We start from the raw sequence: 26,254 nt of genomic DNA, 5'->3' as shown, positions 1-26,254 counted from the left end.
ATAAGGCTGTTTTTTTAATACAAAGACATCCTTTGGGAGCTTGTTGTGACAGAGTAAGCTCATCATTTTAGTGGGTGGAGGGGAGACAGATGACCAAATAACCTTTGGAAAAGCAGAGGAAGCAGAAGAGAATACCATGGAGGAAAGCAAAGTGTAAGTTGATCAAGTTCTATGGAAAATGAAAAAAAAAAGTAGATGATAATGGATGGGAGGAGGAGAAGACAGGGGGTAAAGAAAGACACAAGTCCATCTTTTTCAACAAAAAAAAGGAAAAGAAAAAAAAAATCATGCAATCCCATATACACAATTTCAAATCTACAGTTGATCTAGAGCAGTGTTTCTCAACCGTCCCTATGGGTTCCACCGCGATTCAACATTGTGGCGGATGTATATCCACCCAATTTTGTTTTTAGAGTTCCCTATGCGTGCTGACAGTGAGAACAGTCAGCGCGCATTGATACCCGATGGGCTCTCTGAACTTCTGGCTCAGAGAACACAGAGGGAGGAGTCAGGAGAAAGGCAGAGAGCGGGAGTTCTAAATTCAGCAGGGAGCTGAGACTGGAGAGCCGAGTATAGAGAACGGGGAGCTGAGACTGAAGAGCCGAATATGGAGAACGAGGAGCTGAGACTGGAGAGCTGAGCATGGAGAGTGGGGAGCTGAGCATAGAGAGTGGGGAGCCCTGAATGAAGACTGTAGGCAGGGAGTACCAGATCAAAAGGTGAGATCTGTCTCAATGGTAGCAGTAATGCACAGATTATCATTAGAAGCTGAGCTCCTGTGTACATCAGGGGTGAATGCAGACTGCTGGGGGAGGGAAGAGCAGAGAACAGGAGATGAGATCCTGTGTATAACAGCACTGATTGCAGGCTGCGGGGAGGGGAGCAGAGAGTTGAGACACACAGCTGGATCAGACTGAATGTAACAGGAGGTGAGATTATAATAGCTTTATGTTATGCCTTAATTGTACATAATGCTATTATGATTCAGTCTCATCCAGCCACAGGCCCCTGCAGTCTGCATTCAGTTGCTACCATACACAGGATCTCTCCTCCTGCAAGATTCAGCCATGCGATCCTACTGTCAGCACTCCTCCTGGTACCACCCTCACAGGTTCAGAGGAGCTAGAACTATAGAGGAGGCACCAGGTATCAATGCACATTGACAGTATTCGCTGTCAGTGTACATTGAAATCAACATTGGTATTATGTGCATATTTTTTCTGCAGAGAAAAATACTCAAATGATATGTATGTATTTTTCTGCAGAGAAAAATACTCAAATGATACCAACATTGTGGTATGAACAGGGCACATATAAATCATTTTTTTTCTTTATGTCCTAGCAGAGACCTATGTTAGGAAAATGCATGTCTGCACATGACGTGGACAAGACAAAAATATTCAAATCTGCACCATCTTCCATCAATTCTTATGCATGAATGTTGTGAACAAGTCCCAACTGTTCCCGTAGTCTGCTCTCCTTTTTTATTAAACACAATATTTGGAAGTTTTGTTCAAGTTCAGTACGGCCTCGTTCATAGCATATGTGCAAAAAATTGAAAATATGTGCAAATTTGACTTGTTTAAAATATTTTGGGCTTGTTCTAACTCAGGGATATGCAGGGACATAAAGAAAACAATTGATTTCTATGTGCACTGTTCACACTATAATGTTGGTGTCAGGTGAGTTCTAATTTTCATTCCATTATTTGAAGCTATTTCTACAATAAACATGGTTCGATCTACAGCTTGCTGATGAGATCCTGAGAAATGTAGATCTGAATTTATTTTTTTAGGAGTTCCCCAAGATCTCAGACTTTTTGCCAAGGGTTCCTCCATGGTAAAAAGGTTGAGAAACACTGATCTAGAGAAAGGCAAAAAAAAAACCAGCAAAGCATAATCCAATTTGCTCCAGCAAAGATTCCTTCCTGAACCCCCTAGTGGCAATTGGATATTCCCTGGATCAACTTTACCTATAAATGTTAGTATCCAGTTTTATTACACTGAGCAAAATTCTAAATGCCACACTTTTGTATTTGCCCCTATTTATCATGAGCTGAACGCAAAGATCTACAACTTTTTCTATGTACACAAAAAGCCTATTTCTCTCAAATGTTGTTCACAAATCTGTCTAAATCTGTGTTAGTGAGCTCTCCTCCTTTGCCGAAATAATCCATCCACATCACAGATGTAGCATATCAAGATGCATGATTATTGCACAGGTGTGCCTTATGCCGCGTACACACGATCAAACAATCGGGTGGAAAAGTCCGGCAAACTCAAGTCCGCCGGACAATCCCCCCATGTGTAGCCCCTAGAAGCCTTTTTTTACCCGAAAGTACGGCGGACTTAGAAAGTAGTTTTGCACTCCAATGTTCCCGCCGGACTTGCATTTCGGCGGACAATCCGGCCGTGCGTATGCCAGTCCGCCGTACTTTTGAAATGAACCGCCCGGAGAAAAGTCCGCTCATTTTGAGTGGGTCTCCAGGTAGGTGGGGCCCGCGAAGGAGAAGTCGCTGACCCGGCCACCTGGTATGGACTTAAAGGGGAACCCCAATGCCAAAAAAAATCGGCGTGGGGGTCCCCCCAGGTCCACATCAGACCCTTGTCCGAGCACGCTACCCAGCCAGCCAGGAAAAGGGGGGACGAGCGAGCGGGCCCCCCCTCCTGAGCCGTACCAGGCCCCCCACCCCAAAGCACCTTGTCCCCATGTTGATGAGGACAAGGGCCTCTTCCCGACAACCTTGGCCATTGGTTGTCAGGGTCTGCGCGCGGGGGGCTTATCAGAATCCAGGAGCCCCCTTTAATAAGGGGGCCCCCGGATACCGGCCCCCCACCCTATGTGAATGAGTATGGGGTACAATGTACCCCTCCCCATTCACTTGTGAAAAAAAGTACAAAAAAAACACAACACAGGGTAAAAATAATTTATTGCACAGCTCCAGGGGTCTTCCGTCTTCGGGGGTCTTCTCGGCGGACTCCTCCGCTATCTTCTTCGAGCTCTTTTACTAGTGGAGGAGCCTAGCAAGCATATAGTCTATAACAGTAGAAATACACTTAAAAGTTACTTAACTCCGGTTACTGTATGTTCGTTGATCTCCATTGACAATGATTTTTCTAGAGATCAGGCACCTTCTTGCATGATGAGTGGCTTCTGCTGTTAAAGCATGATGAAGTGGGCTGTGTTTAAGGCATCATAAGTCCTTGTATATGTCAGCTTGTTACAAACTCTGTTACCTTAACAACCAACAAACCTACATCTCAGTAGCTTCAGTTTGAAAGTCACTCTCTTACCTGTTTACTGTAGTTATAGAGACAATAGACTGTTCTCAAACTGCGAATGGAATACAACAATGGTATCTACATTCCCATTGTATCCAACAGCATTTGTTTGAGTAAATCTGTGTCTGTGAAACCAGAATGCTATGAGTCTTATACAAAAATTATATTTTATATCAAACGCAACACATTCTGCCCTTGATTTTTCTCACAGACTACACATAGAAAATCTCTTCATTACTAAACTAATTCTAAACATTAATTTTACTTGAATACAACCCCTCCCATATTTCTTTCACTGAAAAGGTGTTTCAGTCTTTGGCTAGAAGTTCATTAGAAAGTCATTCTAAAGTTCTTTAGAAACAAGTCCAGGCTTATAATACATCAAATGCCTTGCTCTCCTCAGCTCTTGAGGTCTTCCATCATTCTGTCCATAATGTAACCACTTTTCTCTGGTCTTCCTATGGATCAAATTGGAGACAGCCGGTGGATTGGAAAACAAAACGGATTATCTGTTCCTTATAATAATACATAAACAGTAGATACCGGCCCTTCAGCTACAATCTCTCCTCTGAATGGCTTTTTGCCTGGATATCCGACCAATACTTTGCCACCTGCCTGTATCCACGTCTGACCCTCCCAAAGAACATCAATATGGAGGAGAGGAAATATATTGATATTTCCCAGAAGATCCCTGCTGTTTTTTTTTGGAAGGTTTGATATTATGTAGCCTCACTTTCCACTCTTAATGAGAAGTATCCACTAACCGGAGTCCCAGCCACTGTCTTGAAGCTCATCTTCCAATGCAAATATAACTTCAAACCTTCCTGCCAGATTCCTTCTCATTCCTAGATAGGCTTCAGCTTCAGGTAAGTCACTCTTGTTATCTATGTCATGGGAAGCAGTAACATGGTATCCTGTTAAGCCCTGTTCTTTCAGGAACCTTACATAAATACTGAACTCTGCACTCCAGCTGTGGAATCTCTGTCCCAGCCCCTACCATCCTCTCATCTGGTGTGCTTTTGGCTATTGGCCTAGAATTTAACAACATGACTGTCTGTGTGAGGACCCGATCCCACCCCCTTAGTGTATGTGTAGGTGTGAGTTTGCATATCCGGTCCTTCAACAGCCTGTTGTATCTTTTAAAGAAAACCAGCTGCCTGTGGATGGCATGGAATGTGGAACAACCAGTACACTCCAGAATCTTTGGCCCACTGTTGTACTGTTGATCCAGTGAAGTGTGAGCCGTTATCACTTTGGACTTGTTTGGGACAACCATAAGCAACGACAAGTTTCTGGAGCAGTTGAAGTATTGTGGCTTGATCTGCACATTTGCAAGGATGAACAAGCATAAGTCCTGAATAGGTGGCCACTGCAGTGCAACAATATCTCAGTCCATTATTTCCCTGGGACAGGGGACTGATGAAGTCAATCTGCCAGATCTCTGCAGGCCTCTCACCCCTCTTAATCGACCCAGTGGAGTACTTTTGCAATGGCCATTGGCACACTTCTCCACACACTGTACAGTTTCCTATTACAGTCATGTACATAGATATAAGCAATCCTTTCTGCTGTGCCCATTCATAAGTTGCTTTCTGCCCCAAATGTCCAGATTGCTTTTGGGCCCAGTTGGCCAAGTTCATCAACACAGGATCAATTGGCACAACTGCCTTCACTTTGGCAATTTCATCTGCAACTCTGTTATAGTTCTGAAAGCCTGAGACTAGGGGCACATGTGCATCAACATGCCCCACTTTTATGGTGCGGGAGTGAACTTCCTTCCAGATGTAGTCCCAGACTTCCTTGCCTCCCCACACCACCTTTCCATAAATCATCCATTCATTGGACTTCCACGTGGGCATCCAAGTTGTCAGTCCTTTAAAAACCGCCCAGCTGTCAGTGTAGATAGTGACATGGGAAGAAGGATCCTCCTGAAGAGTCATCACTACAGCTTTCAACTCTGCATATTGACTGGACCTTCCAATTCCTGTCTCCTGCAGCACTGTGTCTGTACTTGGGTTGTAGTCTACTGATGTACGCCCAGACTAGGTGACTATGGCTGAACCATCAGTGAATCACGCTGACTCCTTCATGTCTTATGACAGAGACTCAAAGGGTGGAGCCTCTTGAATGGGGGATGACTGCCGCACAGGAATTTCCTCTTCTGGCTGGGTGCTGATAAAAGTAACAAGCCCTGCCAACTGTTTTGAAATGTCTCTGACATCCCCAGCTGCAATACCCCCTCTTTCTTGAAGGTACCGCTTCCATTTCATCAGTGTCTGGTTCTGGGCTATAGCTGCCCTAGTAGTCAGTCCATTATCTCTCACCCATCCTGCTACTGGCAGTGCAGTATGTATGGTGACTGTGTCCTTTCCTGTAATGGTCTCTACATGTTGAAGTGCTGTGTAGATCCCAAACAGGTACTTCTCTGGGGATGTGTATCTCCTCTGTGCCCATGTCAGTTGTTTGGCCCAAAATCCAATGGGTATTGCTCTCAGTCCTTTCTTTTCATTTGGCTGCCACAGACTCCAAGATATGGTACCATTCTACTCCACTACATCCAGCTGAAATGGTACTCCTTGTCTCACGGGTTCTAGTCCCTGATGCTGCAACATAGTTTCTTTAGAAGCCAGGAATGGGGTCCACTGCTCTGAACTCCATGAGAACTCAGTCCTTTTTCTGGTGACATTATATATAGACCTCAGAATCAGTCGAAGATGTGTGATGAACGATCTCCAGAACCCCACAACTCCAATTAACTTCTGTGCCTCCTCTTTGGTAGTAGGGAGCGACAGAACCTGGAGAGTTTGCACAACTGTCTCTGGAATTTTGGGAAAATACTTTGCAGTGAGTTTGCATACAGTCTTTTGAAGAATTCCCATTCATCTATGCCAATATTCCGTCCCAGTCTAAGTCTTGGAGAGCAGCCCTCATCCTTGGAAAATGTGTTCTCTTAAAGTTAAGGTTATTTATATTTCCAGTATGAGCTTGCTGTTTACAGCTAACATTAAATGAAATCATGTTACGGTCACTGATGTTCTTATATTAACATTGGCAATATAGTAAGCTCTGCATGGTTTGAAATTACCAGGTCCAGCAGAGCACCATTCCTTTTACCCTTTCACTGTCCCAGCAGTGCCATTACTCCAGTCAATTTCTGCAGCCCTTTCTATCTGTGCATGGAGCTGAGTCTCCACCTCCTCACTAACACTGGGAGGTCTATAACAAACTCCAATGATAACCTTTGTAGGAAGCACATCCATGTACAGTTACACCCATAAAACTTCTGCCTCATCACACTCTCCATCAACTAGGTCTTCTTTCACACTCGTTTTGAGATCACTTCTTACATAGAGACAGACACCACCATATCAACCAACAGTTTATCAGAAGAGTACATAACATGAATATTGCCTCTTCTGTTTACAGGTATATAGTATATTAACACATTAGGCAATCCTGTGCTGCCAAGGTAATTTTAATTGCAATCCTATTATTACCCCACAATATACTGTATATCCAATTCAAAACATATATGTTTTAAATGTATGTCTGAGTATAATTAAAAAAATATTTTTTTTGTACAACTCTGCAACATATGCACATATCACCACATTTACATTTCAAATATGCTGCAAGTATAGAAAAATACCTGTTGACCTGCCAGAAATCTAGTGAGCTTCTGCATTTGATCATGTCGTTCTATAAAGCCACTGAAATGTTGACTTTAACCACTTCAGCCCCGGAGGATTTGGCAGCTCAATGGCCAGAGCACTTTTTACAATTTGGCACTGCGCTGTTTTAACTGGTAATTGTGCGGTCATGCAATGTTGTACCGAAACAAAATATTCATCCTTTTTTTCCTACAAATAGAGCTTTATTTTGAATGTATTTGATTGCCTCTGCGATTTTTATTTTTTGTGATATAAACGGAAAAAGACCAAACATTTTGAAAAAAATATATATTTTCTACATTTTGTTATAAAAAAAATGAATGAATCAATTTTAGTCATATGTTTAGGCCAAATTATCACTAAATGATCTATTGCTCAAACATGCCATGGGCATATGTGAAATTACATCCCAAAATACTTTCTGCTGCTTCTCCTGAGTATGGGAATACCACATGTGTGAGACTTTTTGGGAGCCTAGCCGTGAACAGGACCCCAAAACCAAACACCGCCTTCAGGCTTTCTAAGGGCGTAAAAGTGGGAAAGTAGACACCCCAAGCTATTTGATGAAAGGCATGTTGAGTCCATGGAATATTGTATATTTTGCCACAAGTTGCGGGAATTTTTTATTTATTTTTTTGCACAAAGTTAGCACTAAATGATCTATTGCTCAAACATGCCATGGGCATATGTGAAATTACATCCCAAAATACTTTCTGCTGCTTCTCCTGAGTATGGGAATACCACATGTGGGAGACTTTTTGGGAGCCTAGCCGTGAACAGGACCCCAAAACCAAACACCGCCTTCAGGCTTTCTAAGGGTGTAAAATGGTGATTTCACTTACTCACTACCTATCACAGTTTCGGAAGCCATGAAATGACAAGATAGCACAAATCACCCCCAAATTACCCCATTTTGGAAAGAAGACACTTCAAGCTATTTGCTGAGAGGCATGTTGAGTCCATGGAATATTATATATTTTGCCACAAGTTTCGGGAAAATTAAAAAAAAAATTTACACTAAATGATATATTGTTCAAACATGGCATGGTTATATGTGGAATTACACCCCAAAATACATTCTGCTGCTTCTCCTGAGTACGGGGATACAACATGTGTGGAACTTTTTGGCAGTCAGTACAGGTACAGGTACCGCGTACAGGATACCAAAATCCAATCACCGCCTTCAGGCTTTCTAAAGCCGCGTACACACGGGCGGACTGTATGGCCTACTTAGTCCGTCATACAATCCGACGGACAGTCCGTCCTACTTTCGAATGAACGGACTTGACCACACACGGATGCACAAACAGTCCGTCGAAAGCTTGCGCGATGACGTGTACAGCACATACGACGGGACTAGAAATAGGAAGTCCAATACACAGCAATGCAATCTTTCGCCGTGTAAATCCTTTCTGAGCATGCGCCATTCTTAGTCCGTCGAACTAGCCTACTGACGAGCGGATTGTCCGCTGAAACCAAAGTATGACAGACAGTATTTCGAAAAATCCGAAATACTTAGTACGCCAGACTGCACGCTGAAAAAGTCCGCTGAAGCCCACACACGAGCGGACTGTCCGCTGAAATGTGTTTCGACGGACTAAGTAGGCCATACAGTCCGCCCGTGTGTACGCGGCTTAAGGGCGTATGTCTTGATTTCACTCCTCACTGCCTATCACAGTTTCAGAGGCCATGAAATGCCCAGATAGCACAACCCCCCCCCCCTCCCCCCCCAAATGACCCCATTTTCGAAAGTAGACACCTCAAGCTATTTGCTGAGAAGCATGATGAGTATTTTGCAGATCTCACTTTTTGTCACAAAGTTTTAAAATTAAAAAAAAAAATGTTTTCTTTTCTTTCTTCATTTTCAAAAATAAATGAGATCTGAAAAGTACTCACCATGCCTTTAAACAAATACCTTGGGATGTCTACTTTCCAAAATGGGGTCATTGGGGGGGGGGGGGGGAGTTGTGCTATCTTGTCATTTCATGGCCTCCGAAACTGTGATAGGCAATGAGGAAATGAAATCACCATATCCCTCCACTTCACAGCGAGCAAATTATTACAGCCCAAGCAGGCTCTCTCCCCCAGCCTAAGATGGCAATCTACAAGCTGCTGGGGAAAGCCCCAGAGATTAGATCGTACTGTGCCACATACGACAATTTTATGATCAAAAAAGTGACTAAAAAGTGGCATGCTTGTGTAATAATTGCCCACATACAAGTAGTACCCCTTTCCAAATAAAGGTGACACCAAGTCCCTCACAATCTTACCAGTGCTCCCTATGTAGTCAAGGCAGTTCTCCGGCTCTACGTAACTATCTCTTCCCTCAAAAACCATAAAACTATATGTATAGCCTGTGGCCCTGTCACAGAGCTTATACATCTTGACCCAGTATCTGGCACGCTTGCTGGGAAGATACTGTTTGAATGACAATCGGCCAGAAAACTTAATCAGGGGCTCATCAACGCAGACAACTTGATGGGGAGTAAAAAAGGATGCAAAAGGTTGGTTGAAATGGTTTACGAGGGCCCGAATTTTGTAAAGCATATGAAATTCAGGGTCACCCCGAGGACGACAGAGTTCATTATTGTTGAAAGGCATGAACTTCAAGATCTGCTTGTATCGTGTCCTGCTCATGGAGGCAGAGAACACGGGCATATGGTGAATTGAGTCAGTGGATCAATATGACCGCAACTTACTCTATTTAGTTATGCCAATGAGGAGGGATAGGCCCAGGAAGGTCTTAAATTCGGAAACCGTAATTGGTTTCCATTCTCTGGCAAGGGTCAGCTGGGGTTTAGTGTGAATGAATTGACCAGCATATAAATTGCTTTGATCCATAGAGATCTTCGGTGAAAAGCAGCATACGGCAGTTTCTCCTTGAATTCCGGGTTGGCCAGTGAATGGGGGAAGTACGGGTGCTGCAGAAGTGGTGGGTTCCCAATTAGGATTGGTGAATGCAGCAGGAAGGGCACTATGGGCTTGACGGGCCTGTCTTTGTCTTCTTCTTGGTGGCAGTGGGACACCACTCGTGCTAGCCACCTCACCAGCTTGAACTGCACTTATGGGACTCGCCACATCATCAAGTGTTACTGCAGAGTTGTATGTATGACCAGGATGTACTAGGCCGCTGGTGCTTGCCAGTTCACCAGAAGGATGAGCGGCGATAGTACTGGCTCTGCTCCATACGAGGGACCTGCGGTTCTTGCACCTCAATGACAGCAGAAGAAGAATGGGGTCTGGTACACCTGACCTTGGCAGGGACCACAACTCCGTCGTCAGAGCTATCTGTCAGGGTGTCACTGCTGTCTTCAGGTTCATATTCTGAGCCTGAATCTGACAGATGAGTACCTTTCTCTTCACTATCTGTCATACTCAGAAACATGTAGGCCTCTTTAATACTGTACCTTCGATTTGACATTTTAGTCTCTAAATTTACTGGTACAGTAGTGGGACTCAAAGGAAAAAAACACCTGACTGTCAGCGGCTGATTCAAACGCTACCAAAACTGTTAGTGTCCGCAGGGATCAGGCCTGACTCAGGGAACCCTGCAGTTATGTGTGTTTTGTTTTATAAGTGACAGTGATCAATTGATACTGCGCTTGGGTGGGCTGGTCTGGGCTGGGCGGAGGGGCTAAAGGCAAGTGCTAGCAGGTATCTGGGCTGATCCTGCTAACACTGCATTTTTGGGAACCCTAAACTGCTGGAGACGCTAATATAGTTCTGATCAGATATCGATCCGTTAAGACACTATACTACTAAGGAGGCATATGGTGTGTGCGTGCGTGGATGTCAGTGCTACTGGCACTAATCTGACACTGCCTGGGGAGATGCAGACCCTATCTGATGCTAAAACCTAACTTTGATCACCCACCGGGTTGGGTAGTGGGTAAAATACGGCGAGTGCCCTGACGCTATAAAAAATAAACTAGCTAAACTGCATCACCCGTGTCACTTATACAGTGATCACAGGTGACAGGGGGTAATCAAGGGGTTAAACCTTTATTGGGGGTGTTGGGGGGTCCCTAGACCTATCTGGGCCTAAGACTAATTACCCTAACGCTGATTTTTGTCACTAATGACATTAGTACAGCGATCAAAAAAAAATCTGAATTCTGTACTGGGTGACACAGTGACAGGTGGTGAAGGGTTTAAGGGTTTTTACTGGGGGGGGGGGGGGTGATCAGGGGGTGAATTGTGTGCCTACGTGACCTGGTGTCAGTGTAGTGTTGTGCAACTCACTTTTATATGTTATCCCTCCTCGGTCGGGCACGGAAAGGACCAACACAAGGAGAGATTACATTACTTCCCCCTGTCAGTGTTTACAGTTACACGGACAGGGGAAGGATCTCATTCGCCAGGACCGATCACCAGGTCCAGGTCAGATTTCATTGGCATGGGTCTGGAGATTGATTGGTTCTGGATCAAATCCGATCATGGCTGCTGCCAAGGGGTGTAGTATGACAGCGATTCGCCTGCCTGTAACATTATGCCACAGTACAACTACGGCGGCTGGTTGGGAACAGGTTAAAGCTGAATTTTAATATTTATTAGTTTTGTTATTTTTAACGTAATGTATTTGCCATAACATTGGGAGGCCCTGGAAGCTGGAGATAGCTGTAGTAGGTACCACTACTACAGTTATTGCCGCTAGCTTCCTTGTTTCATATCTTCACTGCCCAGCCTCTCCACCTTGTCCAATCAGAGATAGCTTTGCATTCATTAAAAAAAATGGGAAGTGTTCCATGAATGGCACCCATGCCAATCGAGCAATCCCCTGTGTTCACAGTTCAGCAGGTCAGCCACTCAACTTGGGACCCAGAAGCTACTGGAGAAAACTGTAGTAGCGGTGCCTACTACAGTGATTTCCAGATTCCACAGGGATCCCTTAATTATGGCACATACTGTACATACTGTACCTCTTTTTTGTCCAAGCTGGACTAATGTAACTAAACATTTCCTTATCTAATCTTCAGTTTTAAGTAAAAGAACTAATGAGCTTTCTCAGTAAGTCAGTGCAAAGTATAAAGATAAGGTGCAATGCACAGGAAACCCATAACAACCTACACTATATTACCAAAAGTATTGGGACACCTGCCTTTACATGCACATGAACGTTAATCGCATTCGTCTTATGCAGCGTACAGGTGATCGGAATATCTGACAACCCAACCGTGGGTTTTTTTCTGACGGATGTTGGCTCAAACTTGTCTTGCATACACACGGTTGCACAAATGTTGTCGTAAATTCCAATCACCAAGAATGCGCTGACGTACAACATGTACAACGGCACTATAAAAGGTTTGTGTTTGTGGGTTCGTATCTGTTTTTCAGTGCATGTAGTCAGTTCGTATATGTTTTTCAGTGTGTGCTATTTATAGTATGTATTTGATTTTCAGTGCATTCTTGTACACACGTTTCTGATTTTCAGCTCGCTCTTCTCAGGCCGTTCTGATTTTCAGTGCATTCTGTTAGTTCGTTCTGACCACCCAACCATTTTGAAGCCATGTTGCGGGTATGTACTCATCGTAGAGTTCGTGCTGTATGGGGGCTTGGTGTTGGGGTCCTTACTTTGCCCCAAGCCCAGTCCATGAACAGGTCGGGGAGGAGTTCATGGACAAAGAATTGGTTGCTCCAGCGTGACCAATTCTCTCACATGCCTTTGTTGCGGGAGATCCATGAGAATAATCCTGATGATTTCAGGAATTATGTCCGGATGACGGACCCCATTTTTCACCGTTTGTTGGCTTTGCTGTCCCCTTGTATTACAAAGCAGGAAACCTGCATGTGACAAGCCATCACTCCTGAACAGGGGCTAGTCATCACGTTGTGGTACTTGGCGATGGGGAGAAGTCTGCAGGACATCAAGTTCTCGACAGGCATTTTCCCCCAGGCTCTGGGGTTCATTATTCCCGAGACCTGTTCTGCCTTAATTCAGGCCCTGTAGAAGGACTATATTAAGGTAAGTTTTCTCCTTTAGCATCACATTCTATATATTTAATGTATGCTAATGTATTGTATTGTATTTCTTTCATCATTCCATAATTAACATGGTTCTAATATACTGTGAATGTCCCCTTTATCCTCATACATGCTGGAAGTTTTTAAAGTTCCTTTTTTGTCTTTTATGCATATTTGCCTTTACTAACCTTCCCAGCATGCTATCCTGGGCCCATACACACCTAGCCTAGTCACTTAACAATGTATTTTGTCAGCTCCATTGTACTGCTTTACCCTAAAAAACCCCTAAAATGTGTCCACATGTTATTTTTGTCCTTAAATTCATGCATAGTGCAAGAAGATTTTTTTAGGGGTCCCAAACTCATTTAGAATCCTCCCTCCCCCCAACCGTTAAGTCAACCGATACCAATCTGCTGACTTTGCCAAACCCATACACTCTATACCTACCTCTTTGTGTTCATATTTCTGGATGAATTCACCAAAGCATGTAGTGAAAGGGGTTGCCTGAATACTTTCAAATGGTACTGTTTAAAGTTTTGTTCTCCTATTATTTGGATAGGTAATTGCAGAATGTGCTTCAATTTGTACAGTGTGTATTTATGAGTAGACAAGGGGAAGTTTTTTGGTGGGATTTTAAGGGTGCCAAACAAAAAAGTTAATTACAATACTCCAGAAGATAAAAATAAAACAGAATTTATTGCATGAGAGACAAGTTAAAAATATTGGCTGTGCATATAATACGCAGATACAATTTACACATCTCAACAGTGGATGGAAGAAGTGGTCACTCAACAAAGACATGGAGTGACTTATCCCGACATGTTTCGCCTTTTACGGCTTCCTCAGTGGAAGTTTTTGAACAGTTAGGTGTGATACTGCATAAAACAAAGTACAGCTAGAAACAGTACAAGCGTATAATACAAAGCATAATATCATAAATAGCGTGTATTTATATTTTTGTATTATGACACTTCTTACCTGTCCAGTGTGCTGCCAATAGTATAATTAAGGAAGGGCTGGCCAAAGTAACGCACATTATGTATGCATCCAACTCTCAATGCAGTGGAGAAGGTGTCAGAAACCATGAATCAGACCGAGACAGAAGTACAATTAAATCACACTTGTTTATTAATAAAAAAAAAAAGGTAAATAGAGTAAGAAAAGTCAAAGCATAGTCAGAGTCCAGTAACCAGATCGAGTAGTCAGCCAGTCCAGAGTTCAATAACCAGATCGGGTAATCAGCCAGGCCAGCAGTCAGGGATCCAAGTGGAGCAACAGCAAACAGGATAAGGAGCCAAAAGGGATGTCAGCAAGCCAGTCTTTACGCAGGAGATGGTTTCTTGTGATGTGACCAAGGCGAAGGCGGTGAAGTGAGCTGGACAGCTTTAACCACTTAAGAACCGCCTCCTGTATATATATACGTTGGTACTTTGAAGAGGGATATCTCGGTAATGGCAGCAGCTGCTGCCACAACCGAGATATCCATCTTTACAGGAGGCAGTCCTGTTTACGATAATGGTAGTCTCCGGAGCCGTCGGTGGAGGCGGAGGCGATCGGGTCCTTTCTTGTGCTGGGTATGGAGACGAGTGAGGCTAAGATGGACCCCACTCGTCTCTATACCATAGGAGGGCGGAAGCGACGTCAAAAAGTCACTTCCGCCCATACCTCTTAACCACTTCAGCTCCGGACCAATTGTCAGCCTAAGGACCAAAGGTCTTTTTACAATTTCGCACTGCACTGCTTTAACTGGTAATTGCACGGTCATGCAATGTTGTACCCAAACGAAATTTGCGTCCTTTTCTTCCCACAAATAGAGCTTTCTTTTGATGGTATTTGATTGCCTCTGCGATTTATTTTTTTGCGATATAAATGGAAAAAGACCAAAAATTTTGAGAAAAAAATATATTTTCTAGTTTTTGTTAAAAGAAAAATCAAATAAACTCAATTTTAGTCATACATTTAGGGCAAAATTTATTCAGCCACATGTCTTTAGTAAAAAAAAGTCAATAAGCGTATATTTATTTGTTTGCGCAAAAGTTATAGCGTCTACAAACTAGAGTACATTTTCTGGAATTTACACAGCTTTTAATTTATGACTGCCTATCTAATTTCTTGAGGTGCTAAAATGGCAGGGCAGTACAAACCCCCCCTCCCCCAAATGACCCCATTTTGGAAAGTAGACACCCCAAGGAAATTGCTGAGGGGCATGTTGAGCCCATTGAATATTTTTTTTTTTCCCAAGTGATTGAATAATGACACAAAAAAAAAAAAGTTTACAAAAAGTTGTCACTAAATGATATATTGCTCACACATGCCATAGTTATATGTGGAATTGCACCCCAAAATATATTCTGCTGCTTCTCCTGAGTATGGGGATACAATATGTGGGGCTTTTTGGGAGTCTAGCCGCGTACGGGACCCCGAAAACCAATCACTGCCTTCAGGATTTCTAAGGGTGCAAATTTTTGATTTCACTCCTCACTACCTATCACAGTTTCGAAGGCCATAAAATGCCAAAATAGCACAAACCCTCCCCCCCAAATGACCCCATTTTGGAAAGTAGACACCCCAAGCTATTTACTGAGAGGCATGTTGAGTCCATGAAATATTTTATATTTTGCCACAAGTAACAGGAATATTAAAAAAATATATATTTTTTTTGCACAAAGTTGTCACTAAATGATATATTGCTCACACATGCTATGGGCATAAGTGAAATTACACCCCAAAATAAATTCTGCTGCTTCTCCTGAGTACGGGGATACCACATGTGGGGGACTTTTTCGGAGCCTAGCCACGTACGGGACCCCGAAAACCAAGCACTGCCTTCAGGGTTTAAATATAAAACGCTACCAAAAAAAACTGTTAGCGATCGCAGGGATCAGGCCTGACACTGCGAACGCTGCAGTTATGTGTTTAGTCTTTTGTAAGTGACAGTGATCGATCAATACTGCACTTGGGTGGGCTGGGCGGAGGGGCAAAACGCAGGTGCTAGCAGGTATCTGGGGACTGCTGGGGACTCTAGTATAGATCTGATCAAATCAGATATTGATCTGTTCAGATACTATACCGCTACGGGAGGTGTATGCTTTGCGCGTGGGTGTTAGCGGTACTGGCACTAACCTAGTGCTGCCTGGGGTGACGCAGACCCTGACCCTAAAACCTAATTGATATCACTCGCCGGGTGATCAGGGGGTTAAACCTTTATTGGGTAATAAATGGTGGGTGCCCTGATGCTATAAAAAGCAAACTAACTAACCAGAGTCACCCGTAACACGTATATGGTGATCACTGGTGAAAGGGTTACCTAGGGGCAATCAGGGGGTTAAAATCTTTATTAGGTAGTATATGGGGTCCCTGGCGCTATATAAAAACATGGCGGTGAACCTAAATAACTAACTGGCTAACCAGCGTCGCCAGTGGCACTTATACGGTGATCGCTGGTGAAGGGGTTAACTAGGGGCAATCAGGGGGTTAAAAGCATTAAAAAAATAACTAGCTACCTAGCGGCACCAGTGAGACTAATGCAGCGATCAGAAAAACGATTGCTTAGTGACACTGGCAAAAAGGGGTGAGAGGGTTAACTAGGGGCAATCAGGGGGTTTCAAACCATTATTGGGTAGTGTATGGGGGTACCTAGCACTATAAAAACCTGGAGGTGAATCTAAAAAAAAACTAGCTACCTAGCGGCACCAGTGACACTAATGCAGCGATCAGAAAAACAATCGCTTAGTGACACTGGCAAAAGGGGGTGAAAGCATTAACTAGGGGCAATCAGGGGGTTAAAACCATTATTGGGTAGTATATGCGGGTACCTAGCGCTATAAAAACCTGGCGGTGAACCTAAAAAAATAACTAGCTACCTAGCGGCACCAGTGACACTAATGCAGCGATCAGAAAAATGATTGCTTAGTGATACTGGCAAAAGGGGGTGAAAGGGTTAACTGGGGGCAATCAGGGGGTTAAAACCATTATTGGGTAGTATATCGGGGTACCTAGCGCTATAAAAACCTGGCGGTGAACCTAAAAAAATAACTAGCTACCTAGCGGCACTAGTGACACTAATGCAGCGATCAGAAAAACGATCGCTTAGTGACACTGGCAAAAGGGGGTGAAAGGGTTAACTAGGGGCAATCAGGGGGTTAAAACCATTATTGGGTAGTATATCGGTGTACCTAGCGCTATAAAAAAAATGGCGGTGAACCTAAAAAAATAACTAGCTACCTAGCGGCACTAGTGACACTAATGCAGCGATCAGAAAAACGATTGCTTAGTGACACTGGCAAAAGGGGTGAAAGGTTTAACTCTAGGGGCAATCAGGGGGTTAAACCTTTATTGGGGGGGGGGTAGGGGGCTACCCTGGACCTAACACTAACTGCCCTGACAGTTTTTACTTTATTGGGGGGGAATCGGGGGGTGATTGGGGGGGTGATCGTGGGGGGATTTGTGTGCCTATATGTACCTACATGTCAGTGTAGTGTTTGGTGCACTTACTTTCTGTGTTCTCCTCGCAGTCCGGTCAAAAAGACCACCCCTGAGGAGAATGACATCACTTCCTCCCTGTCTGTGTTTACTATACACAGGCGGGGGAAGCTTCTCATTCGCCAGGAGCGATCGAGAGGGGATGGCCAGTAACCAACGGCCATCCCCTCATCCCGGATCGCTCATGCAGTGAAAAGGACCGCCGCATCCAGCGGGAGGGGGTCCGATTGGACCCCCCACCCGTTGGAAGGCGAGCACGTACATGCTTGTGCCTGTCGGTGCCATTGCGCCAACGTACATTGCCATGCGGCGGTCCTTAAGTGGTTAAAGGAACATTTTTTCAATGTCATTTTTTCAAATGACTTTTATTTTATTTTATTGCATTTAAGTCCAAATATGAGATCTGAGGACTTTTTGACCCTAGATCTCATATTTAAGAGGACCTGTCATGCTTTTTTCTATTACAAGGGATGTTTACATTCCTTGTAATAGGAATAAAAGTGATCCATTTTTTTTAAACTGTGTAAAAATAAATAAAATAAATAAGAAAAAATAATAAATTTTTTTCAAAACACCCCGTCCAGGCGAGCTCGCGCACAGAAGTTAACGCATACGTGAGTAGCGCCCACATATGAAAACAGTAGTCAAACCACACATGTGAGGTATTGCCATGATCAGTAGAGCAAGAACAATAATTATAGCCATAGACCTCCTCTGTAACACAAAACATGCAACCTGTAGAATTTTTTAAATGTTGCTTATGGAGATTTTTGAGGGTAAAAGTTTGAAGCCATTCCACGAGTGGGCGCAATTTTGAAGCATGACATGTTGGGTATCAATTTACTTGCCATAACATTATCTTTCACAATTGAAAAAAAATTGGGCTAATTTTACTGTTGTCTTATTTTTTTATTCAAAAAAGTGCTTTTTTTTTTTCAAAAAAAGTGCGCTTGTAAGACCACTGCGCAAAGACGGTGTGAAAAAAAGGATTGAAATGACCGCCATTTTATTCTCTAGGGTGTTAGAAAAAAAAACAAATTTTAATGTTTGGGGGTTCTAAGTAATGTTCTAGAAAAAAAAACTGTTTTAAACATTGAGTCTGAAAAAGAGGCCTGGTCCTTAAGTGGTTAAGTAGGCAGGTCAGACGAGCAAGATCAGGAACAGCTGGGTAACTGTGGAGAGAGATGAGAGCTGGCAATTAGCCGACAGCTGAGCAGCCAGCCCAGAGAAGGAAGGGCTAAGCCAGCCCTGACAGAAGGTTACCTGTCCAACCCCCCCCCCCCCCCCCCAAATTTAAACAATAGGCCATCAGGGGGGGGGTTAGGAATCTAATATAAGTTTACCTTATATTTTTGACTTTAAATACTCCTTAAAATCAATTTATACTTATGTTGGCCAAAAATGTTTGTGTCTAATCTGCTTGCAATGTTATGTGCAAAGTGCTATTTTTTTTTTCTTGTATCACGCCACCGTTTTCTTCAACACCACGGGAATGACAGACTGTTGCTTCCCAATTTGCCCAGCGGTGGGAATTTCCCAACTGTGGAGGGACAATCGATGGGAAACACATCCACTTCATCCCACCCCCCAACTTGGGGTCATACTATTATAACTATAAGTGGTTTAATAGTATAGTGATGTTGGCGGTGGTGTCGGCAATATACGTGTTTTTGTATGTGGATGTGGGGAAGAATGGACAGATGTCAGATGGTGGAGTCATCACCCAGACCGAGTTCTACGGATGGCTCCAGAGTGGTGACTTGGGATTGCCACCTCAGGAAGACAACGTGGCTGGTCTACCATTCGTCTTTGTCGCTGGTGAAGCGTTTGGGCTTGGTAAACACCTGATGCGGCCATTCCCCATGAGGACCCTCACCCCGGACCAGAGGGTTTTTAACTACTGGCTGGCCAGAGCCAGAAGAGTGGGGAAGAATGCTTTCGGCATAATGGCCAGCCGGTTCCACCTATTCCTGATGCCAATCAACATGGTGGAATATAAACTAAACCATATAATACTTGCATGCTGCATTATGCACAACTTTCTAAGGAGAAATGCTGTAAACTATGTGGCCTCAGTTGGACCTGAGGCAAGATTTCCAGAACCAACAACCCTGACGGCAATTGAAGCTGGCCATCCTGGCTTGCCCCCCCAAAGCGCCCGCGAGACCCGTCAAAAATATATGGAATACTTTGTTGATATGGGGGCCATTGATATGCCAGCAAATGTTTGAGAAAATTTTTTAAAATACATTTTATTTTTAAACTGAAATAATATTTCATTTGATTTACTGCTTTATTTTAGCTGTCTCCTAGGTTCTCCAAGGGGATTTTCTTTTTGGCCACTTTCTTCAAAAGTGCAAACGTCATTTATTTGATATATGAGGTGACAATCTCTTCTTCAGCTAACTATCATGTTGTGGGTCTGCTACACACACACCTTGTTTTTGTTGTTAATGTATGTAATGCATTAATAATAAAAAAAACATCCTTTTCAGCACCATGAATTAATTGTTTTGAGTCCCAACAAATTACCTGTTTGGGATAAATTTTAGAGCACTGTGGGGGTTATTTACTAAAGTAAAATCCACTTTTCACTATAACTTTTTAGTACAAAATGGATTTGCCTTTAGTAAATAACCTCCATTGTCACTGTAAACACCAACTTACTCCAAAAACTGACATTGAACATTGAAAGAAAGAGCCACACATTGTTAAGTATAAAACATTTTACTCTGTGCACATTCACATGTGCGTTAGAAAAGGGGTTTTGAACAAAGCAACATATTTATTGTATAACACTTTTAGGTAAAAATAACAAATATAACAACAAACTTGAATAATTTTGGGGTGTTTTAGATTCTGCCTAAAACATCAGTGATGTTTTTGAGTCTTTTTTTAATATAATTGATGTCTTCCTTGATCTTCTGTAATCATTATTGCACAACATTATTTCCCCAATGAGGACTTGTGCACTTGTGAAATTAGATTCTTTTTCCACAACATCCACATCACCTAAAATAAAAAAAAACATGCCATGTATTATACATATGCAAGCATGCATCTATTACTTGAAGCTGTGTTCTCAGATACTGACCTGTTGTGGTCACTATTTCGCCCACGTCATAAACCTCTCCTTCCTCCACATCCTCAGATTGTGGTGTGCTGATGTTCCCTTTCTTTAGGAGGTGTGGGGTTCCTGGTGTCCTCCGATGTCCAGAGTCTTTTCTCCCCTGTGTGACTTAAAAAACGCTATACTTAGCACACAGATATTTGAGGCCAGAAATAGGAATATGAAACATTGCTTGGAAGTGCAATTGTCTGTTTTGTCAGTGTTCCAAGCTGAAGACATTATTTTTTACCCTTTCTAAAGCAGGAATACTTACCTACACTAGTGCTCCTGCGTCCAGATATGTAAACAGCTACTGAATGTCCTCTCTTTACGATGAATCAAGTTTGCATTACATTCTAGTTACAAACCCATCTAGACAACAACCTTCTTTTAATACAAATAGGCATTAACAACAACAAATGTAGTTAAACTGCATCTGCCAAAAACATTGTATTAGTGGGCAAATGAACGATGTTTACTACGAATGATTACTGTGCCCACAAACCTGAAACTTGCCATTTTAAACTGTACAACAGTAAAGAAAAGCACATATACCAGCACAACAGTAATAATAATAATAGGCACACACAACAAATACTTTTTTGCAGAACTTTCTTGATCCTTCTGTACTGATCCTGCTCCTTCAATTTCAGGTCTGACCAGCATTTAAGGTCCATAATTCCCATCATAGTCAGCCCTCTTCGAGATGTCCACCATCTCTACAAAGGCCATATTTGAGGCCTTAAATCTCCTCCGGGATCGGAACGTTCATGGCTTCGGGCTTTCGTCGTTGTTGCTGCTGTCTGCATGCACTTGCGCTTTCTCCGCCATGTGCTCTCCCACTGCGCTGAAAAAAAGATGGGGCAGGGAATATACTAGAAAGAAGATCAGGGAGGATGGAGTTTCATGCATGCGCAGAGTATATAAAGCGTAACACGCTTGCATCGTATGTATGATCTGTGAGTGGAGGACAGAGTAACGCAAGTGACGATCGTGCTAACAAAGGTACAAATTTAACTTTGAGCATCAGGGGCCTATACTGCTTATAGATTGAGGCCTATATTGGGACAAGATCATGAGAGTTTAGCCTTACATTAGGGTTTGTCTTGTGTTGTGTCTTGCAGATAAAATGGATCGATTCAACGATCACGACTTCCTCCCCGAATTCACTGATATGTACAGAGAGCTGCCCTGTCTGTGGCAGGTGAAACACCCCTTTTATACTAATAAAATAAAGAGGCAGGCAGTGCTGGATCAATTGATGGAATAGATGAAGCCGCAGATACCCACAGCAACCATCCCTCATTTGAAGGCCAAAATTGGTGGCCTGAGGAGTACATATAATAGGGAGCATACGAAGGTCCAGGATTCCCAGAGATCAGGAGCAGCAGCAGATGACATTTATGTCCCCAGGCTGTGGTACTATGACAGACTATGGTTTTTGTCAGACCAGACTGAAATCATACCATCACTCTCAACTCTTCCTTCCACCCCAGCTGTGGCTTCCAATGTCCAACCTGGGCCTTCCACCCAGGAAGAAGTGGAGGAGCCCAGCTTGAACCAGGTTTAGTATTGTTCAACATATTTCTGGTCAAAAAATGAATGATGTTAACTAGGTGCTATTATTGATCACTAATTTCTGATTTAACAAAGTGGTTTACATATCAATAGACAGTAGTAGCCAAAAATGATTAAGACAAGAATGAAAAATGCTGGGGTCAGAATGATAATCTTTTCTATTTGTTAGCATTCAATTTGCAACAGTCATGAGCTGAAAATTGTGTGTGATTGATAACCAAAAAACGAAAACTATGTCCCATTTTCATACACAGGAAAGCCTCAGCCAAGAGGAGACTGTGGAAAGTCTCAGCCAGGAGGAGGCTGTGGAAAGTCTTAGCCAGGAGGAGGCGGGAGTAAGTGGCAGCCAGGAGGTGGCCTGGCCCAGTTACCTGACCGAATCCCAGGTTCCTCCCCTGTGCCTTCCAACAAAAAGGACTAGGAAGGGTAGGAACGTGCAGGAGTCAGTGCTTTCTTTAATTCGGGAGGCTACTGGGGCCTTCAGAACCACCCCCAATATTCATGAGGCCTATGCCTTCATGATTGCCAGCAAAATACAGAAAATGGAGGTGGGCCAAGGCCTCATATGTGAGGAAGTGATCTATCAGGCCCTAACTAAGGGGTTGAGGGGCAAACTCACAAGCAAAACCCACCTGTGTGAGTTGGACCATGCCTCCTCCTCCTCCACCTCCTGCCACAACTCCAACACCAGAGCCACAGCCCAGAAGCAAGCGTGGAAGCAAATGTGGAAGGAAGACAAGAGTGTGATGGCCTGGGTTCAGTCTAGTCTGACAAAAGATGCAGGCTGTTGTATGACCACAGCCTTGGGACATATATGTCATCTGCTGCTTCTCCCGAGTCCTGGACCGGATTGTGCTCCCTAATAAATGGACTCCTCAGGCTACCAATTTTGCCTGTCCAATAATTGATCTCTGCCCTGGGATACAAAGGCAAAATCAGGAGATCTTGATAAATAAAATAAAAAAGTAGATCACTGTAAAAAAAATATAAACATTATTCTGTAGATTTGGCAAAAAAAAATAAAAATAAAGAAATCAGTTTGTCAGAAGTCTGTGTGAATACCAGCAGCAAAGCAACTTCATTATTTTAGCCTTATAAAGAAGAAGAAAATGCGCTGCATTAAAAGATTCAAAATCAACAGCGTGACGAATATGCTATCTTCATTATGAATGCTAGTTTTACCAGACTGAGTGCTTCCGTCCTTAATTCAGAGTATGAGTGGAATTTTGTGCGTTGGAATTGTCTGCACACACTCGGAATTTACGACAACGGATTTTGTTGTCGGAAAATTTGAGATCCAGCTCTAAAATTTTTGTTGTCGGACATTCCAACAACAAATGTCTGATGGAGCCTACACATGATCAGAATTTGCGACAGCAAGCTCACACCGAACATTTGTTGTCGGAGATTCCGACCGTGTGTACATGGCATTAGTCCGCAGGGTTCAATATTGAGTTGGCCCTCCCTTTGCAGTTATAACAGCTTCAGATCTATTGGGAAGGCTGTCCACAAGGTTTAGGCGTGTCTATGGGAATGTTTGACCAGAAGGGAATGTTTTTTCCAGAAGAGCATTTGAGAGGTCAGGCACTGATGTGGACGAGAAGGCCTGGCTCCAAGTCCCTGCTCTAATTCATCCTAAAGGTGTTCTATTGGGTTTAGGTCAGGACTCTGTGAAGGCCAGTCAAGTTCCTCCACCCCATATTCGCTCACCCATGTCTTTATGGACCTTGTTTGTGCACTGGTCCAAATCATTTGGTGGAGGGGGGGGGGCTATGATGTGGAGTTGCTTTTCAGGGGTTGGGCTTGGCCCCTTAGTTCCAGTGAAGGGAACTCTTAAGGCATCAGCATACCAAGACATTTTGGTAAATTTCATGCTCTCAACTTTATGGGAACAGTTTGGGGATGGCCTCTTCCTGTCCCAACACTACTGCGCACTAGTGCACAAACAAGGTCCATAAAGACATGGATAAGCAAATTTGGTGTGGAGGAACTTGACTGGCCTGCACAGAATCCTTACCTCAACTCAATAGAACACCTTTTGGGATGAATTAGAGTGGAAATTGCGAGACCAGGTCTTCTCGTCCACATTAGGGCCTGACCTCACAAATGCGATTCTGGAGGAATGGTCCAACATTCCTATAGACACACTCCTAAACTTTGTGGACAGCCTTCCCAGAAGAGTTGAAGCTGTTATAGCTGCAAAGGGTGGGCCAACTCAATATTGAACCCTATGGACTAAGACTACAATGCTATTAAAGATCATGTGCGTGTAAAGGCAGGTATCCCAATACTTTTGGCAATATAGTGTATAATTTTGTAATCTGAGTACAGAAAACTAAAGTCTTATGACTCATTGAATGAGAGTCCATGGCTTGAATTTTATAGCCTTGTATATTTGTTTGTGCATACCATTTTAGCTGCATAGACTTGCACAGAAGTGTTGTTATGGTTCTGCTTATGAAGAAGGTTCTGACTTGAAAGAGGCACAGGGCCTAGGACTATAATGTCCCTGTTCAACAGGATGCCCAAGGGCTTTCTGGCAGAGACACGAACATTAGAGCTGTTAGTTACACATAAAAATACAATGAATGACAACTTGGTGAACATCACAGCAAATAATGGCTGCAAGGTATTGAGATTAATGGTAGTAATTGCATTTGCATTGAAGACTTTTAGCAGCATGTTGAACACAAACATGAGTTATATTAAGCCACTATATTACCATTAACACACTGGAGGCATGCTGCTGATTTTATTACCTTCATTTGCAATTTCAATGGCATAATAAATAAAACCCTTTCATGCCCTGCTAGAAGAACGCGGCTGTCGGATAGAAAAAGTGAGATTGCTGTGTACGTTAGAGGAAATAAAAGGAAATGTTCTGGATTATATTACATCCCATTAATTGTAATGAAACTGCTAAACTGGAAATGTGCATTCATATTTACTTTGAAACTAGCAAAATATTCGGCACAACAAAGATTATGATAATTTTCAATAACTGAGCCCTTATGTGAAGCCCCAAATTAGTTTTTCTCATCTTGTCACATACTTTGCAGGTCTATTGTCTCTGGATTATTTTATTTATAATGTTTGCTGTATTTTAAATTATTTTGTGTTTATATTATATATGTGTCTTAAAGCTCATTTTAAATAGATATGTGGCTCATACATTTTAAGAGGCTTTATTTTTTTTTTATTATGTTTGGCCACTATTGCAAATAATGGTTTAAGAACAATCAGTATCTTCTTCATAAAAAATGATATGTTATTTCCCAATTTTGCATTCACCATCATTTTGCTGTACTGTGCCACATCTATTAGTCTTTTAACCATGCACATTATTTGACACAAAGATGAATTAAGTTAAAGTGTATGTCAAGATAAAGCTTTTTCCCAGTTTGGATAACGTGGGGAAGAAGAACTCCTTTTCCCTTTACATCAGGGTCCGCAGAGTTCCCCCATGCACTGTAAGGGTGAATCCTGCAGACTCTGATGTAAGGAGGAACTCTGTAGACTCTTGTGTAAGGGGGGCTCTGGTAAACAGAGACCTCCCTTACATCACAGTTCCCCTTTGCATCACAATCTGCAGTGTTCCCCTTTATATCAGGATCTTCAAAGTTCCTCTTATGCTACGTACACACGGCCGGACTTTGCGGCAGACTAGGTCTGAAGGGATTAGTCCGTCGGACAATACGATTGTGTGTGGGCTAGTCCGATTGTTTTTCGAAAAATAAATCCGAAGGACCTAGAAATAGAACATGTTTCAAATCTACATGGACTAAAATTGGGAAAACCGTTCGTCTGTGTGCTGGTCTGACGAACTGAATACGACGCAAGCTATTGGCTACTGGCTATTGAACTTCTTTGTTTAGTCCCGTTTACGTCATCACATTCAAAACAAATGGACTTACGAACGGACTTAGTCCATTTATGTGTGGCCAAGTCCGTTCGTTCAGAAAGTCCACCGAAAGTCCGTTGGGAAGACCGTCTGCGGAAAAGTCCTGTTATGTATATGCGGAATTACATTTTACCTGTACACTTTACATAGTTAGATTGAAAAAAGAAACAAGTCCATCTAGTTCAACCAATAATAAAAAAAAAGAATCCCATATGCACAATCCTATGCCACAGTTGATCCAGAGGAAGGTGAAAAACAATAGCAAAGCATA

The 26,254-nt window shown here is 42.8% G+C and overlaps 1 long non-coding RNA gene across 1 annotated transcript in view; it reads left to right on the top strand.

Annotated features, from left to right (window-relative positions):
* The first annotated feature begins 515 nt into the window (after window positions 1-515).
* Window positions 516-26,254, top strand: part of LOC143978126 (uncharacterized) — a 41,665-nt gene continuing 15,926 nt past the window's right edge. The window contains exon 1 of the long non-coding RNA XR_013273902.1: window positions 516-719. This is a non-coding gene — a long non-coding RNA (uncharacterized LOC143978126). The remainder of the gene's footprint in view (window positions 720-26,254) is intronic.

This window comes from Lithobates pipiens, unplaced genomic scaffold, assembly GCF_037356315.1.
Source record: "Lithobates pipiens isolate NorthernLeopardFrog02 unplaced genomic scaffold, aLitPip1_a1.2 Scaffold_1, whole genome shotgun sequence".
Classification (NCBI taxonomy): Eukaryota; Metazoa; Chordata; class Amphibia; order Anura; family Ranidae; genus Lithobates; species Lithobates pipiens.
Note: the sequence above shows the minus strand (reverse complement) of the source record. Positions and strands in the feature narration are given on the sequence as shown.